Source organism: Chaetodon trifascialis, chromosome 1 (assembly GCF_039877785.1).
Source record: "Chaetodon trifascialis isolate fChaTrf1 chromosome 1, fChaTrf1.hap1, whole genome shotgun sequence".
NCBI classification, from domain to species: domain Eukaryota; kingdom Metazoa; phylum Chordata; class Actinopteri; order Chaetodontiformes; family Chaetodontidae; genus Chaetodon; species Chaetodon trifascialis.
The window spans coordinates 9,805,374-9,827,812 of NC_092056.1; positions in this window are offsets into that span (position 1 = coordinate 9,805,374).

Sequence of the window (22,439 nt, forward strand, 5' to 3'; positions counted from 1 at the left end):
TTGGGGTTTTGTGGATGCAAAAGACTGAAGAAGGCTCCAAATAATAGTGATAAAAAGGCTGGAATTCCATGTTAAAACAGGAGCCTATAGTTCTGCTCATCCTGTAATTTATTCGTTCTCCGCTGTGAGCAGCCTCAGAAAGACACTGAGAGGATTTGTGGTGATGGGAGGTCTTAAACTCCGTCTGACCCTCAAACCCACCTGAAAAGGCTCATTGAGTGTTTTTACATTAGATATGCAACTTGTGGTGTATGTTGTTGATGGCAGTGGGGCATTAATCATGGTGGAGCAATAAAAAAAGGTGGGAGTGCTGTGGAGAATAAGGGAGGACTGAGATCTGCCAGTATAGTGATTTGCTGTGCATGTTAGTTGATGTCAGAACAAGGCAGAATTTACAGGCATCATGAGCATACCTTATTGTCTGCTGCCATCAGCTGAGTGGCCATTAGAGGACTTACAGCAGCCATTCACATTGTAATGCTAAAAAATGGAGCCTATTAATCATTCACGAAAGGCAGAAAAAAATGAAGTAAATATTAGTAAAAATATTTGTTTTTGACAAAAACATACTACTGTTTAACCATCAAATGTACAAAAGCAGCACAGCTGAACTGTCAATATGCAAAATAGATGGGGTAAATCGCATCTGTTCCTGGTCACAATTTCACCATTACAAAAATAGAATGGGCCTGCAGATGAAATGAGATGCGTAATTAAATGCCTCTCCAGATGAATGCTAATCTGCATCCCAAAACTGACACCACAGCATATCACGTAACATAACAATGGCTTTGATTTATAAAATGTAGTATTGATTTTACTCATCAATCATGACAGAACACACAAAACAGTACATTTGTAGTCCTCTTCAGTTTCAAGTTCTCCAAAAATTGTCATATCCTTCCACAACAACCCATTTTAGCATTGGACTGTGTATACATACGCATGCCCCAGACAGACCCGCTAGAAAATGTAGACGTTTAGCTTCTAATTTATTTTAGCATCTTGGCTTGAATGTTTAGTTTTGAACAGTTGTGAATTATTTTGTCACAGAGGAGGAGCGCTTTGAAATATGGAACGCTGGCCTCCGCTGGGCATCTTTGGTGCGTTATTAATCGATCATTAGTCAGCAACAGGCGCAACAGGTATAATTGGTTGGACTTCCCAAAAATTCTAAGCAATTTATTCCATGACAGGAGGAAAAGGGATGTTTATATTAAATACACACTTCAGCCAAGAAGCAAACTGGGCTTAGGGCAGGATGCAACGGCTCCATTGTTGGCATTTTGTGGAGCCATGCAACAGTGTTCCAAATTAGCTGTGGATCGGCAGTGACACTATGTTGGTTACTTGTATATTTTACAATTATAGCTGCAGCATTGTGCAGATGTGTGATGTTAAACAGCTTGTTGGTAATGCATAATTAACATGTCTCTCTTCTCCCTGCCGCTCTTACACTCCTACCATCCTGGCATTTATGCTTATGTGAGAAATGTCAGAGTACACTGTGCTATTCGATGTTTTTTTGTAGTTTCAGGTGCTTGGCAGTATAACACACAGATATTGTGCCTACCATATACGGTTTGCATAATCAGAAAAAAATCTTAAAGTTTCCTCTAGCATTTAGCGAGCAAATGTGGAGCACTTTGGGTGTCTGACTGTCATTCAAGAAGGGAGTTAGCCATCAGTAGCAATGTGGCTTTAGAGTAATCAGTGTGGATTAGAATTTGCTAATTGAACGGGCTCAGATGTCGACTTTACTGTCTAATTCAGGTCAGATTGCAACCTGCCTCGCTTGTGGGCTCCAGGGCATCTGTGGGTAATCAATGCCATGACCTCAGAGAAATGAGCCTGTCTTTGCAGCAGTTGGCATACACCAAACTGTAGCTTGTACTTTCCTTTTTGTCACAGATGGGGCATTGGGAAGATGAAACAGTGGGAAACAGTTTGAATTTAGAAATGTATGAATCTTTCAATATAGAAATACATGACATGTATGTTGCTAAGGTTAATAAATAAAAGGAATGGTAGGACATGTGAGATCCAAAAAAAAAACATAAGGTCAGAAATGGCCTTTATTATTTCTACAGAAACTCCTCTCATTTCAAATTTTATGTGAATTAAATGCCACATATAAAGTGCAACAAAAATAACAGTGGTGCATAAAACGGATGGAATACTGCAAAAGTGTGCCATTTTAATCTATTTTACAATATGGAGTACAGAAGCAAACAAAATTTGATTAAATGGTCAGAATAAAAATCATGGCTGCAACCTGTGCTACAATTTCCATGAAAGGGATGGTAATTTAGTAGAGCCAGCAGGAAGCGTGGTGGACTAGTGAGTGTGTGGGCTGGTTGGATGTGTCAGGAGCTAACAGTCTTATGAACTGGCCAACTTGGTCTGTGAATTGACTGTGACTATGAGGTTATACTGGCCCAATTTCACCTTTTCTGGGTTAGTCTTGTTGTAGTGTACACTAATATGAACATACACACTATTTATTTTGCACCACAGAAATGTCTTTAGACAAATAGTGTGTGGGGACAAAGGTGTATATCCAAGATTGGGTTTTCTTTCAAGTGATTAAAGGCCTTAAAAATCCACATTATTATAAAATAAAGACACTAAAATGGGATGTTTATTCCAGAGTGGCAATGGAGGGTTGTTCAAATTTGAAGCAAATGCGGAACATGATGATTAGGCAGGTAGAGAGAATCAGCATGGTTTGCAATGGATGATACATGCTGTGGTAAACAGCATTTGTTTCCCACAATAGACATGTCAAAAAAAAATGAAATAACAATAATAATAATAATAATACACCCCACAGTATGAAAGTGTGGCAGATGACCACCACTGATCATGCTGCTTTTCCTTCAGCATTCTTTGAGTGGGGCTAAAAAATAGATTGAGATTCTGTGAGTTTTTGTTATAATTTTAATTTGGTTTTAGAGAAGATAGACCTATTAACCCTTTATGTCATTTAGTGGACTGCTCCATGAAGTGGTACCATCTGTCTAAATGTTTGCCCTTCTCCAGCAGCCACTCATTTACATCACCTGAGTCTCCAACTTCACTCTGGCAGAAAGAGTAGATTCAGCTTCTATGGGTATGTGAGTTGAAAGCATCTGTATCTGCATGAACTATGAATGAATTGTTTTGGATTATTAAACCATTGTACCAAAACTCCAACTGGCCTTTTAGACTTCTTATCCAATTGGGTGATGCTGTCTGTCCTTAAGATTTTGATCTCTACAGTATGGCTTTTATTGCTATTGAATTTATTATTTATGTTGCTTTACATTAGTCTGATTATTTTCAGGAAGCAACTAAATTATAAATCTGCACTATTCTTCTACAGGTTTTAGCTGAGTATATTTGTTTTGGGATAATGCACCCCTTAATTATCCAATGGAAACACAATAATCCTGTAATTATAAAGTTGCCCTGTGTCTTTTTTATTTTTCATTTATCTCTGCGATTAAATCATAGGGAAAGCAAACTAATGGGGACACTGTATGCCAGATGCCATGACCCTTTTCAATTATGGAAATAATAAAGCAGTAGAAGGCTCAAATTCACATTACTGAAAACAACTCCAACATTTCAGGCAGGAAAGTAGAGAAATGACCCCCTGGCAAGGTGACATCCTGACTTTTACCCTCCCTCGATAGCTCAGGATGAGGAGGGAGGGGGACACAACAAGCCTTTCAGCCACAGCCAAGGTTTTGATGTCCTCAGCCAAACACTGCTGCTTACTAAAGATAGAAGGCTCTTATCAATTAGTGGCTGAAGACACCCCACTCTCAGCACCTTGGTCAGATAATTCGCCCTTGTGCTGGGCGATTGGATTCCCACCTCCCTATTTGTCTGCCCCTCCTACTGTCCTTCACAGTTTGGCATAAACACTGTGCTGTCTCTCTCCCAGCACTTCTTTGATATAGGAGGTAACCTTAAGAGAACGGTACATGGACATAATAGAGAAACAGCAGGTTTGTTAGTGGGGGATGAACATCTTGGGAAACTTAGGCAATATGTGGAACATCCTTGTGAAGTCAAATAGTCATGAGTATGAGTGGTTGTTTTCAACATTTTCTGATTCTATTGAACTTGCTAGTCCACTCTCTTTTCTTTCTATCATGTTTCTAACATAACAGCTGTAAAAAGCCTTGTCCTTGCTCCATGCAAATGAAAATGTGACAACTAAATATTTCAGAAGATACAACAGATAGATTCTTTTCTGCTAAAGATCCATCCATTGAAGAGGCTTTTGCAGTGTTTGAATAACAAATCCATGGAGAATGAAGTTTTCATGTTCTCTTACTGCTTTATAAACATTAGAGCCTGTACTGTCGGCAACTTGACTCAGCTGCAGCACTGTTCATCCAAAACCTATCTTTTATTAGGAGTACAAATTCAATCCACCGCCTTGAAAGATTTATAGATTCATGCAAGTTTTACGCCACTGGGAGCGCTAATGGCTTTTAGTGCTAGGGCCCCAAGGAGTCATTGTGCATGAAAACCAGAAAACGCAGAGCAGCACTTAAGCTTACCGCAATGTCAGGTTTCTGTCGAAAAAAGATGCAGTTGACTTGGAATACTGGTTCCAACCAGTGGGTTTCTGAATGTGAAAAGACAGGGTCTTAAGCCATCAGCACATACTTAGGCTTGAGTTGCTTGCTATCTCTTCCTTTGTATGACAGGGGTCTCTGTGTTTCTGCAAAAAATGTTCACTTCCCTGAAATATTTATTTATGTAAAAATATACTGTTCAGTTTTAATAATAAAAGTCTAACATGTATGATGTCAGTGTTTGCAAGATTCCATCCTTGACTTTTATGGTATTTTAGATTGTTTGCCTGCCATATTCTGAGCTAGTGATCCACAAGTTCAAATTATTCATGATAAAAATATGCCATTCATTACTTTGTTAGCACATGTTGTGTGCTACATATAGGGCACTTCAGAGAGATGAGAAAGAGCTAAATGTCTCTCTAAGAAGATGCAAGTCAGACACGCGCCACTAGAACCTGGAGCACCCAATAAATCAACCAGCATCTTCTGCCACAAACCTGTCAACCTATTAGGGATAGACAACTGTGAAGACAGAAGGTGTGCATGGTTGAGATGTGGCTGGGGAGTTTGAGAGAAAATATCAGATAGCGATTGAGGGTGCTGGGAGGGTTGGACACACATGACAAGAAAATGAAAAAACAAAACAAACAAATACACCAAGAGCCAAGGTTCTCTTTTAGCCAGTTACTACCTGAGTGCTGAGTGAAGTTGTATACAAGTCTAAAGGAAGCATGGACATGGAATAAAAAATGCCACCGCTTACTATCAATAATTCAATAGATTGCAATGGCACAAAAATAACGGTCAGAAAAAGCACTGACGCTGGACCTGACATCACAGAGTAGTTGTGTTTTATCATGTTTCAATGTTGTTGGCTTCTAGTATGTCGGTCAGAGAGGCTCCACCAACACTCAAAACCTCACACCGCTATAACATTTTGTGTTAGGTGTGAATTCACTGCCATGCTTAACATTGTTTATTATGGAGAGGTTCATTTGATATAGTCCATCTGACATGGGATTCCGAATTCCTCTTTGCAATTAAACAATAGATTTAATAAATGGGAAAAAAAAAAAAACATTGTGCCAAGATTATATCAACAAAGATAATCATTCTCCATGAATAAATAAACAGTTTTGACCTTGTCCTTGCAAAACCTGACAAAAGCCTCAGGAAAGTTGTGCGTGTTCAGAAATAGTTTCCAAAATCTTTTGATTAAACTTTAATCACATCTCTGCTTTGACGCTTCTGCAACGGTGCTAATCAATAGGTCCTTGAACCCTTTAATCCTGGCGCCTAATTTTTTAGTTGCTAAATATGAATGTAACAGCCATTCTGACACACTAAAGAACAGTACATATAAACACAAATGTCACAGCACGTGGCTTGGGTGATAGCAGCCGAGAGAAGAAGCCTCTTTTAGGTGGCAACTTTTAATAGCTGCAGTAATTATGACGGGAACAAAGGAGGAAGTCAGGTGAAGCCGTACAAAGAGAGAGAAAGTCCACATAGAGAGGAGGGGATGTTTAATAAATGGGCCAAACAACAAACGACTTCCACCCAGCATACTGCTGTTCAAGTATTGTGTGAACCCAAAAGTCAGTGCTGAAATTACATAATGTACGAAAGAGTAACATACTTATTTTAACCCAATCTGTGATTTTTTCCTAAACCTAACCAAGTAGTTTTGTTTCTTAAACCTAACTAAAGTGCGACCAATTCACAACATTAACGACGTGACGACGAAGGTCCGGTACGCCTGTTGCTGATACTCTCCAACAGCCAATGGCCTAGTGACCTAGTTTGTCCTACAGCTAGTCAAACACAGTCCTACCTGTAGACCACTCACATTTTTTTCACTTTGCTTGATTACCTTCCTCATATTCTGCTACTCATTACAGAAATATCTGACTGACCATCAACATTCACCAATGAAGAACTGAAATGGTCAAAAACAAAGGTATATTATGTATTTTTATTTTAGTGAAACCTAAACATTCTCCTCCTCGACTTCTATTATTTTGAACTGAATTGAGACTGGGGCTACAATTTCTTGATCCAAACAAAGAGTAATTATTTTCTATATGTCAATCTAGGGCTGGGCGGTGTACTGGTTCACACCGAATACCACTGTATACTTTTGTTATGATATGAATTTTTAATATACTGTGTTGTTGGGAAGTTGTCGCCAGAGGCGGAAACACAAGCAATTTGCTCCACCACCTTAGCCGCAAGCATGTCTTGGAATATCAAGAATGTATGAAGTTAAGATCAGCACACTCCACATCAGCAGGTAACATGGGAAAAGAAAAAGAAAAAACCGAGCCAAATGTCACTTCAAGGCGCGTTTGCAAGCGGGACTCCCTACGACAGAAAAGCAAACAGTGGATCGAGATTACAAACTCTATCACTGTCCACCTAGCCAAAGACATGGCCCCGCTTAACACTGTAGAAAAAGAAGGCTTCAGGCAAATGATCAAGACAATGGATCAAAGTGATGAAATACAGAGCAGAAAATACTTCAGCCAAGTTTCAATCCCCGACTTGTACCTTGAGACCAATCACGAAGGTCCTGGTTGTTTACATAAAGAGGAGGGGGTTTCTAGAGTGGAGGGAGAGCTCTTCATGCAATAACCTATCTCTGGGTTTACTTTCTTCTGGATCGCCATTGGTGTTACTATAGTGAATTTGGGCCCTCAAATCTCTTGACTCTGACTGGTTGATAGAGGTGTCGATCATTAAAATAGACCAATGGGTCGCTGAGCTACTGACCAGTGAAACTGCGCAGTGAGTTTCACCCCTTCTTCTCATTTACACATGAATAGGCGGAGCGCTCACAGAAGACTCTGTTGACCAGCCCGAGGTGTTATTTTACTGTTTTATTTGCATTTTGTCCTTTTATGAGAGATAGGAAAAACAGCAAGCAGAAAAAAATGCTGAAAAAGTGTTTTCAACACAGGAGTTTCTCTGTATGCTTGGACGAGATAACGGTACTCTGCCCAGATACACCCAAACAAGTGCCTGGACATACCTGTGTTAAGTCATCTGTCTTCTACACAAAAGAAAAAAAAATACCATCATATACCGTGAAAACCGTTATAATTTTGAAAAATACCGTGATATACATTTTTGGTCATACCGCCCAGCACAATGTCAATCCATGCACTACATTTGAGCTCTCAGTTCATTCATCCTTTGCCACATCCTGATGTTTGTTTCTGCTTGTAACCCCTCCACAACCACAGTCTCCCCCTGTTCTTTACATTAGCTATTAAGTACTGGATAAAATAACACTGGCATATCACATCAGCTTGACAGATGAGAAAATTATTGACATGATCTGGAGGATCAACCTGTATGGATTAGATGGGCAACTGAATTAGATCAATGTGAACACAAAGAAAGAAAAAAACACAACACTGTTTATAGTGTTTTAAAATGAGACTTGAACATGTATTTGGGTGTTTTCGGAGTTGATTTGTTTGAGTGTGGACGGGCCTGTAAGACTGTATTGAAATTCATCAAGGCAAATCAGGTGTACAGTCAGTAGCTTTAGTGGAGCAATTAATGAAACAATTTATAAGAATTAGGTTAGAATCAATTGGTTTGATAGAAAACTATTGGGAGATAAAGTCCAGGTTGGAAGTGGATGGAGTTGTGTTTTCACTGCAGGTTTTACATTCTGCCATACATCACAATCAAGAATGCAACAGGCTGACTGAGTATAATTCTATCCTCATTATTCAAGTCCTTGATGAAAATGGAGTATAAGAGTAACAATGGCAAAGCTTAGCAGACAGGCTAATATTAATTTGTTTTACTTTGTCTCCTTGACAAACTACAGATAATATTTTCATACAACAGCCAGTGAGACCAACACAAAAATTCTATTCATCTAAGTGGTTCACATAATGATGCTGTTATGTTCAGAAATACATAACGGTAAATACAAGGACAACAAAGCTGAACAAGATAAATAGAAATTAACATACAACTATTATGTACATACAAGCAGGTGGACAAATATGTTGAATGGCTATTTAACTTGTTTAACTTGCTATAGAAAATAAACATCTACTGATGTGCAGCTTTGTGGTCTGATTTTAAGAAATCCATGTCTCCTAACATGTCCATATTTTTCCTATTTTATGCTTTTTATGCAAATTAAATGACTCTACTAATATCAGTGTTCTACGATAATTAACTTGGAGAGACTTGAAACTTGCTTGAAATAGGTAATCATCATAGTGAACAACATGTTGCCTTTGTTCGCGCTCGTAGACGGTTATGGAGTCTCAAGAACTTTCAAAAATAGAATAACATCAAGAAGAAGCAATTATTTCTCAAACTGGGTCATGACCCTTCAACATTGGCAGGGTGAAGGCAGTAATATTCATGGAATTGGTCATTGTTGCCAAAAATGTTAGGCTCAGTGATGGCGCACCTTTTACTGTGATGAGCAACTTTAATGCGGATTTCACTTTGGTCTTGCTGGAGATCCTTTAGTTGTGCTTTACAGTAGTGATGGGCGGTATGACCAAAAATGTATATCACAGTATTTTTCAAAATTACAATGGTTTCACGGTATATGACGGTATTTTTTTCTTTCAGACAGATGTTTTAACACAGGTATATCCAGGCCCTCATTTGGGCAGAATACTGTTATCTCGTCCAAGCATATGGAGAAACTGTTCTGTTGAAAACACTTTTTGAAAACCTTTTTTCTGCTTGCTAATCTTCTTATCTCTCATAAAAGCACGAAATGCAAATGAAACAGTAAAATATCACCTTGGTGAAACGAACTGCGCAGTTCGACCACTCAAAAGCTCAGCAACCCATTGGTCTAGTTTGATGATCGACACCTCTATTGATCAGTCAGAGTCAAGAGATCCACCATTGTACCCATAGTAACACCAATGACGATCCAGAAGGAAGTAAACCCAGAGGTAGGTTATCGAATGAAGAGCGCTCCCTCCACTCTAGAAACCCCCTCCTCTTTATGTAAACAACCAGGTCCTCCGTGATTGATATCAAACTAACGCAGAGTCATAGGAGGAGACATTAGCAGTGTTTTTTCAAGCTGGAATATAACTTTTGACCACAAAACAGCAAAGGTAAGACATCCTGTATGATTTAGCGAAGTTTTTTTTTTTCTGCTACTGTTTGGCTACTAGCTTGCAGAGTTTTCGTCGCATAGTGAGGAGAGACATCTCCATGATGATCAGACTCTCTGCTTTCACATGATACCAGGCTTGTGTGGTTTGCATGAAGAGGCGAAATAAAGTGGACATAGGCTATTTTCGTCTTTTTGTTACAAGACATGCTTGCGGCTAAGGTGGTGCAGCAAATTGCTCGTGTTAGCCCGACAAAAAACACAACAGACACGACTCCTCTTTTTGGCACGTTCTTCTGTGTCATCATGTTCTACTAGTTCTGCAGCTTCGATTTCGGAACTTTCAATGTCTGTCCCATCCATCTTCACCGTAACGGAAAACCAGAGCACTACAGTTTACCCTCACCACGCCCCGCACCATGCCTGTTTAGAAGCACAACATTGAAAACTGTCCCGTCTGAAAGTGTCATGCGGCGCAAAGTTCTGGACATTGTGACATACACATAATAATCATGATCACATACACCGGTGTGGCAGCATATTAAAAATTCACATCATAGCAAAAATATACACCAGTATTCGGTGTGAACCGGTATACCACCCAGCCCTACTTTACAGCAACCATAATACACAAAGTCCAGTGTTTCCTCTACATTCATTTAGGAGTGGCGGGCCGCCATTCCTAAATCCTAGCCGCTGCTCCTTCAAATTTCTTTTTTTTTTTATTATTGTTGCAAATACACCACCGCACATGTCTCCACCTTCACAGCAGAGTCCGACGTTAATTACTCGTGAGAGCGCAGCCTTGAAAGTGACATCACGTCAAGCACCCAGGCACCAGGTCAGAGAGTTAGAGGAGTGTCGTCTTGGAAAATAGGGCAGCGACTTACCGGAGAAAAGGCTGACTTATTAGCTCAAGATAACTCATAATAGATTTTACAAGTAAAATAGACATTCGCAAAATATTGATGGCCAGCTAACATATCAGTAGCTTAAGTTAATAGAGCCCAGTGCCAACTCAGTGTCGCTAACGTGAGTAAACTAATTGATAGCATTAAGCTAATATCTACACGCCATGATGTAACTGCTGACTGCATTTTCAGATGAGCTTGTATTTCTCTAAGAAGAGAAAGACAGCTGATGAAGATGACCCTAGTCAGTAGTGATGTGTCGGTCGCGAATGAAACGGCTCTTAGACCCGCTCTTTGAAGTGAACGATCGGAGCCGGCTCCTGCCTGCTAGCCAGAGTGGGAGCCCCTTTGGTGTTTTGGGGTTTTTTTTTCTCGACTTTTTTCCGTTCAAGTTGCACGTGATTGGTCAACTACATGATGTGTGGTGGCTTCAGTGTGTACGCACTGAGCGGGAGGGGGAGGAGTGGGGGTTACAGACACAGCACACGCGCACGCACACACACACACATTCAGCCTTTAAAAAGTAATTTTCAACTGGCCATTCAATAAATAGGTTGTAAAAGTAAAATCTGCAGTTTACGCTGCCACGGCTCCGGAGAGCCTGCCCCCACTGCTGAAAAAAATCCTAGAGGAAACACTGAAGTCTACACGTGAACTATTTAAAAATTTACGCTTATGCTAAGTAATGACTATTTGAGTCTTTTTCAAAACTGCAGACAGTTCACATGACTCACACTGCATGAAAAACCAAATTTTCGACCTGTAAATCCCCGCGAATTTCGTTGATTTTCGGCGATTTACGGCAAGTTTACAGGGAACTTCGCCGGCTCCGAAAATCGTTGGAAACGAACCATCTGTCGGCGGGGGGCGGGGTTAATCGCGCCTTCGCGGAGGTGCAAATAGCTCTAATTAGCACATGAATGCTACCGACATTGATCTACTCAGGCTGGCCTGCTGACTTCACAAACAACCATTGGATGATTCCACAGGCATTTTAAAAGGAAACCATCATGTGATTGGATAGCAACTCCAATCACATGAGTGAGTGATCATGTGATTGGATGACAACTCTGCTGCTATTGGTCATCTGTGCCCCACAAATAATAATAATAATAATAAATACATATTAAATTCATATATTATATACTAAGTTAATATATAAAAATAGTTATTATGTTGTTATATTTATGTATATATAAATGACATATACATTTTATTTGATTGATGATTCATTGATTTATTTGGCGATCCACCTTCTACACTACCACACAGTAGAACACAAAGAACACAGTTGACAAAAACATTTTGAAAAAAAGTCTTTAATGAAATCGTGACACACACATTAACAAGGATCAACCAAGTAAAATCAGTGACTACTGGGGAAAAAAAGCAAGGAAATGTGCAGAGGGGTTCACTGATAAGAGTCTCTGGGTTGGGCCATGCCGCTCGTCCATGGTGCATGAAAAAGAGTCTAAGGCCTCTGGAAATGCTTCTTTGCTGCCTCTGGGTCATACTGAGGTGGCGCCTGTCGCTTTGAAGGGGACTCGATGCGAAGTCTCTTGCAGTGTGTCGCCACATACTTTGGGTCGCTCTTCAGCTGATCTTGCAGTGTCTGGCAGAGTTTGGAGAGCTAGGACACTCCTTCTTGCTTCCAGCAGCTGTAAATACAGGTATTAATATAATATCAGTACTGCTTAGAAACAATAACACATGATAACATATGTGAGCATGTTTGTCAAAAACAATGCAGATAATAAATAAAATTCTGCCCATTTTTACATTGTTGTGAAAATAAAGCGGCATTCATGGGACTCTTACCTGCTTCCTTCTTTGTCTGCTGCGAGCTGAAATCTTCACAGCTGCTGCCTGAACTGAAAGAGCTGGCTGGGCATACCTGAAGCCCCTCCGCACCATCTCATAATATGTCTTACAGGCCGCTGAAAGAAAATATATATTGGTTTGAAATAATTAAGACCGGCATCAGTAAAAACAACAACAAGAAACAACAGAAAGGGACTCCCAGTTAAAGTCGCCATCAAATATGACGTCACCGTTTCGTTGTGGGGCGAGTTTAGTCTGTAAAACACAAAAAGTACAGGTCATGCAACGTTTACGTTTACTTATATTCTGCAGAATATTTCCTGTGTATTTTATTAACTTACCCCTGCTCAGGTTTATATCGCCTGTCGTTTCCGTCACTATTGTGCAGACGTTGCACCTTTTCCTTTAAAATACAAAATACATTGTAATGTTAAATGTAACGTGAACAATTAACAAACGTTCGGAACATAGTGCAATAAGAATAATAAAGGTTTGGCGCCCTAAAAACTGCACAATGTGGTACTAAATGCTAACGTTACTTACATAACTTACGCACCCGTCTCTTCGTCTCCGCAGCTGCAGTTCGGTCGGGGCTGCTCCTCCAGAGCGAGCAGTCTGGCTTTTTTCACGGACATTCTCCTCGCCAACTGCGCCATCAGCTGCGTTAGCACCCGAGACAATCCACTGAAGACGCTGAGCAGTTTCTTCTCTAAATTGTTTGGACTTTCTGGATATGGTCGCTCCGCAGCCAGGCCGTCCACTCGTCGCAGAGGAGCGCCTTCTGGGATGAACTGAAGACGACGTCCGGCCATTGTATGAACAGAGTTAAAGTTTAGCAGGACGCGAAACGTAACTGTTGTAATCCAAGCTCGATTCATGTTCACAAACGCGCCGAGGTCGTTTTCTGCCGACGTCATTGCGTCAGAGGAGGCATCCAATCATATGCGAGGTCGCGCTCTCGGAATTTCTCGCGAGACCATTTTTGTTGCGTAAATGAAAAACATGCTGTGATTTTGTTAGGCACTTTGATTTTCTAAATTGATTTTCTAAAGTGACATCATCAAAAATAAAAAAAGAAAAGTTACTTTGGTGTGTTCCCTTTTTATTCCTACTTAAAGAATCATCAGTGGACTTACTCTGCTGGAATTTTGCAAGCTAATCACACAAGCATTGTTCATCTGGTGTTGTGGTGGCAAAATGTGAAAAATTGTGACCAGTGTCCAAGAACTGTAGATGCTTTAATTTTCACGATTTTGATTTAGCAATTTAAGTGGAAAATTAAAGACCTTTGAGAGTCAGGACACTTATCCTGTATGTAATCTGTAAAATTATTTAAACACACTTTTAAATCCTCATGAAAAAAAAAAAATCTTTGTATTCTGTAGGCACAGAACACACACACACACACACACACACACACACACACACACACACACACACACACACACACACACACACACACAAACACAAAATCCCAATTTGCATTTGTATAGCTTTGCAGCATTCACATTTGCATTTTAACACCTCATGGTCACAGTGGCTGAGGGAGAACTTCCACGGCAATTTACAGTGACGGAAATTGACGGAAATGTGACTTTTCATGCAGTGTCAATACATGATGCTGCTCAACTATACAAACATCACATAACTGATCACTTTGTATGAATAACTGTGAGGTCCCGTGTGACATCCAAGGGCTTAGGAAAGCAGATGGTGTTCAGTAAAGTTTTACCCAGAACAGAAGCAGCTTAATTATAAGAAACACTTACAGGAGTATTATTTTAACTGATGCTTATAGCGTTTTGGCAGCTACTCCATTCTTCTCATGTTCATTCCTCTTCTTTTTGCATGAATGATTCCTAGGGAATAGATCTAACAGCTAATGTTCTACATACTGCCACCTGCTGTACTGGAAGGGAATTACACACCAAATAGGTAGTTATGCCTCAAGTCAAGAAGGAGGGTAACTTATGGGAGAATCATGGGATAAAGGGGAGTGTTGACAGTCTGGTGTTGAGTGTTGCTACACCCACTATGCTGTATCAGCTACAAGGTAACTGCTGCCATATCACAGAAAACTGAGCTGAACAAGCTGCTGTCAGAGCTTAACCTCACAATCACTTTCACAGCAGGCTGGAATGAAAAGGAAGCAAGACAAATCTGTAGTAAATTAAAAGTCCTGTGTTTTGTTCAGTTGTCAGGTGAGAGACACCTATCAAAGCCTCCATGTTGAAGCAATATACTGTTGTTACTTTGTTGCAGTGGGTGGCTGGGCAGTCATTAGTTTTAACAGAAATCTAAAAACAAAACATTGTGATTTTAGCGCCAGTTATTAATTTGAACAAATTTTGACCTCACCTATTGTTGATTTGGTGCAGTGACTGCACTGTCAACAGTCCTGTTGGGGTTGCCAGGTTTGTACAGTGCTGTAATGCAATATATCAGAATCTGTATTAATGACAGACATCTAAGTTAAACATGTTTTGACTTTTTGGAAAGCATCTTTTCCATTTTTAGTAATTCAAATTGTGCCAAGCTAAGCACACATCCCGGACCTATCGCTGTACTGGACCAACAGAGATGTAATTGATATTGATCCTCTCATCTAAGGCCTGGGTAAATCAACAAACAACCGTTTCTTGCATTACTGGACTGTTCCCTCAAGAGGTGGGATTGATTTTAAAGCAATTTTCAAAGCATGGGCAGCAAACATTTCAATCATATTTTCTCTCATGCTATTTGCAAGTCCCCACCCCCTCCACTCAACTCCATTTTCTGCCTACCCCTCTCTTCATTTATGTCCATCACAGACAGAAACAAACTCACCTGGGAGTCTGTGAGTGAGGAACCTCTGATGCGTTCCACATTGCTGCCTCCCTGATTGCACTGTTTACAGCCAAAGACAACTGCAGCTCGGTGCAGTGGAGGATAATTAGGCCTATGCTTTGCTGTGCTTGTGATATATGAGTAATCAGTTTGGCAGAAAAGGCAACTGGCCAACAGTTATCTACCTGTGGTGGGCAAAAGGCATACATTGATGAAGAAGGAATGAGTCATGTCCGGAGAGAGTTGAGGAGTCCTAACTCTGGCCTGGTTAAACATTTCTGGGCTAGAGTTTAGGATTAGGATTCAGAATATGATTGACACTGTGTTCGAAACTAATGACCTGCTTAAGGTTTAAAGTCTAAGTGAGATGTAGCATTTGCGTTCGGGGTATGGAAGGGGTTATAGTTTTATTTAAGTTCACTAATTAAGAAAATACTCACTTTCATTGAGATCACAACAACAAGGTACTGCATTTCCATGAGCTGTAAAGGGCTGTTTTACATTTACAGCGGTTTTGCTGCTGTTTCTAAACAATGAAATCACAAACTGTGAACCATTAATTCACCATTTACCATTGATGTTTCACAGTAACTGCCATGCTACCCTACTCCTTCTGTTCCAAACTAAATGGACCATCTGTGTAAAAACTAATCCTCACATAACTGCTAAAAACACTGACACTCACCTGCATGGACTTCAGCCACATTGGACAATGTGTCCTAGTTCTTAACCAAAGAACGCTGACATGACTGGTCTTTAAAACTATTTCTCAAACCAATACAACTAATGACATGAATTGTATTATAATATCTGATTTGCATTTTAGGTCCAGTGTGTGTCTTTTTCCCATGGGAAGAGCAGAATCTCCCCACCCCCCAGCATTTCCCACTTTTAATCTATTTTTTTAATTATCATCAAGGCAATTTTATTAAATTCATGCAAAAGGTGCTCCGACTGATAAAGTAATTATTTTCACAACACTTTTTTAAAAGCCAGTTTGCTTCATATCGATCCATTAAACGTTATGGGGGTTTTTTTGTTTTGTTTTTTTCCAATGTGGGTTCTTTGACTGCTTAATGTGTCATCAAAACTTCTCTTTAGTTCATGTTTTTCCAAAAACAAACACATTTTACCTCATCTTTATACCCACCCATCCATTTCCATCTATGTATTGTATTTTTTTTTTTTTCATTATTTTAATGGGTTAATTAGATCCATTATCTGTCTGTTTTAACTAAAGTTATTTTGACAACTTTTAACTTTGCATCCTCATCATTTTTCATCTTTCACTTTATATGAACTTCTCTTTTAAAAAGCTTTTTACCTTTTCTTCTTGTTATGAACAATGACAAACAAAATCAAAATTATCACAGAGCATAGGTCAAAGGGGTCAAATCTTTTCAATTACATCTTGCACTTGAATATCCATTGTTATATTTCAGATGATGAACATAATGTGGTCAAGGTCAAGGAATGCTTATGGTGAAAAGTGTTGAACCTATGGCTGTGGTTAAAAAGTTGTGTGAATAAAAAAACATATGCTTAAGTATATTTTAATATTTTCATTAGTAAATTCATTTTCTTGCTGCCGCACTCTGTGTTTCATCATCTATTTACTCAGACCAGCCCAAGTATTTGTGTTATTCAGGTAAAGGGCCTTAGTGGCCTGAGTATGAACTCAACATCTGGTAACAGATGTTAGAGACTCAATGTGTTTGTTTTCATTTTGTTCAAGCCCATCTGTAACATTTCCATTGTCAAGGAGAACTGGAGCAAAAGCTGAAGACTGACTGGACCAAACGTAAGTCATAATTTGCTTACAAATTTGCGGTAGCTGATCAATATGAGCTAAATCAGATGTAAACCACAACAGAAATGTATTTGGTTTTTTTTGAGCAACAAATCTGATCATAGAATTCCTCATATATACCAGCTGACAGGTAAGATGGTGGTCTTCAGCCTTTGTTTCCATATTTCTACGTGTTCAGCAAAAAATGGCTTGAACTTTCTGCTAAGCTCAAAGACTCAGTGTTAATTCCAGTGATGGTGAGAGCCCAGCTGTTTGTTATCCCCTTGAAACTGTAGCACAGACACAACACACTTCCAAACACCTCAACAATACTTCCGACGTCTCCTCTATGCACTCTTCTTTGAGTTGGGGGTCTATACTGTGAGCCTGAGTTCATTCAAGCCAGACGAGGGATGCATTGTGATAGATCTGTCCCATTTCGTGCTCCTCAAACCGATTTTTCCAACCACAAAATCCACAATTCACACAGAGCCAATTTAGCATCACTGAACAGTCGGCAAAAGAAACAAAATACTATGCCAATTGATGGGGAATAACACAACCATTTCCTTTGCACTTTTTCAGAGAACATGTGAAATGGATTTTCCTGAGCAGCCAGAGTTGATTTTTATAAATGTGTTTTAGAGGGGTACATGACACACTTTTGCTTTCACACAGCAACAGTACTTTCACCCTATTGCTGACCCTCCGAAAAAGGGCGATTCTTCTGTCACATGGTTCCAAAGAGCTATATCTCTTGATGCAATGGCATGGGTGACCATTTTCCAGGCTGTTCCTCATCTTAATTTGCCTCTGTGTCGGTGGTCCTCCCATCCTCAGCCCTCCTGCTGTCCTCCCACTCGGCTCCTCACTGTTTCCACCAGTGGTGGTGATCTTCTACTCCTGTTCTGCATCAGGCACTATTTCCATTTCCCCGCTCCTCTGCTGTGATACAGGTGGTAGTGCCACCTGACTGACACTCCATTTCAACTGCTGAGGCAGTGCCACTGCTTGTGAGGAGGCTAATTCTGCAAGTGGTACCTCCTGGGTCTGTCACTCCACAGGATGCTTTCCTGTTTTTTGTCACGATTAGTTGTTTTCTTAAAGTAACTTGTAAGCTTTGTCATCTCCTTAAGTATTTGCTCACTTTTGGCTATCATCAGCAATTCGTTTCTTGCTTACAGGGTGCTGGGTTCATCTTGATGCCATCAAGTGCGAAACTAAAAATAAACTATGCTTACACGATTTTCAATTAATGGCGGCAGTTGAAAGCTATGATTATATACTTCCATGGCTACACAAATAACAGCACAGGAAAACTTTCAAAAGGTATGGCAAAAATCATTTAAAAATTTCAATTAAAATCATTATAATTTCACAGGGCTTACTGACTCCCCCTGATGGTGAGGCCCAAGGCTGCAGCCTGTGTAGCCAAGACAGCATTTTACCTACCTATCCATGTTTACTACAAGATTAATTATTATGCTGTACTTCCTACGGTGACTTAATGTGGATCTTACACTGGTGATACTATTTCTTCCTGACATGAAGCACAAGGTAACTCATTTCCTAGCTAGTTCTCTTTTATGAATACAGTTTACTGCATTGTGTACTAATTCATTTTTATAGTAGTGTTATCTTTGGTCTAAATTATTTATGGAATGTTTTCTTATCTGTAATCACTACTATTGTATTTATTGTCCAAAGCTGTTTTCACAGTGTCACAATAGAGTAAAAAAAAATTAAATATGTATTTTGAAATAGCTTTTATTCTTTTTTAATTAGGAACATATATGTATGTGTATGTACCAGAGAGCTAACAATCTAAAAAGAAAACCAAAAATTAAGCTTCCACATTTTTGAATGGATTTTGGCAGCATTTGGAGCCTCTGACTTAACCTCTGTGATCTGTTTCATGCATTCATTTTGACGATGACAGTTGTTCTGGGGTTATAGCTTCAAAGCATTTGAGAAAACTGCCTGCAATAAAGACAATATGATTTATTGACTTGTCCCTGCACACAGAGGTCAGAATCCAAGGTCAGCTTTATAAGTAGAGCTGGAAGAGATCAAGTATCTTGTTCAAGAACACTTCGGTAAGGCAGATGCATGCTGACATCCTGGTTGGAGCACAGTCTCCTAGCACCCTGCTTCTTGCCACCCTGTACACTGTTGAATTACACATTCGAAGCAGGAGATAGGATGTAATAGAATGGGTGTTTGATATTACAGCTCTTTAATTCAGAAATTAAATGCCCCATCTGAAATCAAGATTATTTTAGGCAGAGTCATCAGGATTTTTCAGGACAAAAAATGCTTACTTGCACACTAACACTGTTTGGCCAGGATGGGAACCTGTTACAGTAAAACTTTTTAACTTAATATATGCAGTCAAAATACAGCATAAACTGTATTTTGTACCATTTCTGTGACACAGTTGTGTGAGATTATGATTGCTATACTTAACAAATAACCAAACACAAATTAAATGTCATGCCACATGAGTGCTGAGTTCGAACCACTGGAATGTAGTCTGCAGTGTCAAACAAGGTATCGGTTGTTTTCACAGTGAAACGTGTATCGTATAGAAACTCCCTCTATTAGCAGAAAGCTTCCTTCACTAGTAGCATCTCTGAATACTGATGTAATGTATTCCACACCTTCCCTTGAGTTCTGCCACATCAGCTGCTGAGCGGTTCTTTGATGTTTCTGTTGTAAAAGCAGTACAGTCTCAGGACCCCTTTGATTGTGTGAAATGTGCTGTGTGTTCGCTATTAAACATCTGTTAGCAATTTTAGTCTCTCAGATGAAGGTTGGGGTGCCATTGTTGACCTGTGGTCTCTCTTCTTTGTTGGACTGTCTTTGAGCTTCTTTTTAACTATGAAATTTCACTTGATAAGCAAAATTCTGGATTTTTCCTGATATATTTCTGAAAACGGAAAGCCTCCATGGCAGTGCATTTTGGATCCTGGGAGACGATGTAGGCTGTAAAGATACTGCATACCATGCTTTAAAAATACACAAAATGTGCTTCTTTAACATACTGTATAATATACATGTAATATTAAAATACATCTCAAAATATATTTAGTTGCTGTATTCAATTAAAGATTTAATTGGATCTTGATGCATTCAATCCAATCAGTGTGGAAATACAAACACTGCTGTGCTGCTTTCATTTCCCTCAATTTGTAAAAGAATGATGCATACACTGTAGGCATAAAGAAGAAAATACATCACGGTAGTGATATAATTGATAGCTGAGATCTCTTTGAAAATTATGTATTAGGTGCAGGTAATGTAAAGGTATGTGTAGGCTTTAGGACTGTTTATTAAAGGCTGTAAACGACCGAAATTACACTTGCATGAAGTGAATTACTATTCTCTTTTTTCATTTTACTGAATTAAGCATTTCAAAAATGTGCTTTATTATCCTTCTGTCACGAAGGACATGACCTTAAACGCTGTCTCAATCTAGCTAAGTATATTAGATGTGTATACAAGGCACATGGTAGCCAGTGTCTTAATTCCAGTATTAGATTTGAAAGAGAGCATGCAGATGACCCATATTTCTTATGTGTATAAAACGGGCAAAAAGGACAAAATCATATCTCAAGCTGGAGTACGAGAAAGTTTTCCTGATGGGTCAGTCTATCTGTTGGCTGTTGACAGTGACGATGAACATTTTATAAGCCGCCCTCACACTGCTAACCCAGACAAGTTAACTTTACTTAGAAGATTTAAGGGAACCAATTGCCATAAACTAATTAAAGAAATAAATAAGTGGTCGATATGGAGAAACTAATGCTAATAGAGTGGAAGAAATAATAGTAACAATTAAAGACCAAGACACTAAAAGCCCAATACTTGTATGTAAAGTCAAATTATTAAAGTTAGAAAACCCAAAATATGTCTTGTTCACACATGAAAGCCATATATCAGCATTTTATTTCAAATGACATAACAGCAATATAGTACACGTTGTTTGTTGCTGGCATGTCATAAAAAACATTCAATGTACCATTCCATCCATCCATCCTGTGCGGGTCAACGTGCGAGAGGCAAGGTACACCCTGAACCGGTCGCCAGTCGATTGCAGGGCAACATATACAGACACACAACATTCACGCTCACACTCACACCTAAGTATTTTAGAGTCACCAATTAACCTAATGAGCATGTATTTGGTCTGTCGGAGGAAGCCGGAGTGCCCGGCAAGAACATGCAAACTTCACACAGTTTCGGGGATCGAACCGGCGACCTTCTTGCTGTGAGGCAAGCGCACTACCTGCTGCACCACCATGCCGCTTCATGTACCCATTCCCATCCTGAAAAATATTTCTATACTTTTTGTCTGTGAAGGCGAGCCTCACAGTTAAAGACAGATTTTTTCCAGATTTTTATTTTTGGTGTCAGCTCACATTTACTCAGTGTCAAAATCACCTGTTGAAAAAAGTTAAAATGTCTTTGATGCACTATAGGTCCTCGAGGTGCAGTTCACACATTGGGTCAGGCAGGAGGCACTTTGCCTGAGGTGGGTTCTTCAGTTCTTTCTTAACAACAAGGTGTTACCTCTTGTGAGGAGCAGCTATGTTTTGGGGCATTTTTTTCCTGAATTTAGAGGACTCCAGTAAAGGTTGAAAGTGGCTAACATTAATTACATAACTCAAACAAGCGGATATGAATTGTTGGATGTCATTTAGTCACATTAAAATTCAAACTTAAGTCAGCAGCACAGATCCTACTGAATGATCAAAGAAATAATCTGGGCAGCAGTGTGCCTCTATGATTCTCTCACACTTCTATGACCACACATTGGGACTGGCCACTTTGATCACAAAGGTGACACTATTCTGTAGAGTATAAAGGCTATAATATAGTGTAGAACTGAGTATTTACAGTATACAGTTTTTAGAATATTACAGATCTGAGACAAAACTGACAGAAGGGCCTGACCGAGAGAAAAAGGCACAATAACAAATATGTCTACTACTTCAGCACCACGGACAGTGCCATGGATTCATCAATTCACAGCAAACTTAGGCTGCTGATATTTCAGAGTTATGGTCGAGGCCATAGATTCTAACTTACACAAACCTCAGTCAGACAAAGGATCAATGAGTCAATCAGACTAGACTCAATTTATTACTTATTCACCTAAACAACCCCACTGCCCATGCACTCTCTCTGCTACTAAGAGATGGAGAGGGGCTATAGCATGTGAACATTTTGGTCATTTTATTAATGATGGGGATGGCATCCCTCCTCAGATGACCAGTTCAGCCTAGATTTACCAAATTTCAGTAGTAAAACTGGTCCATTTTGTCCAGTGACGTTACAAAAAAGCAAATGTTAGTCAAAAAGACTGCAGACAACTCGGCTACTCCAGGCAAGTCCACTGC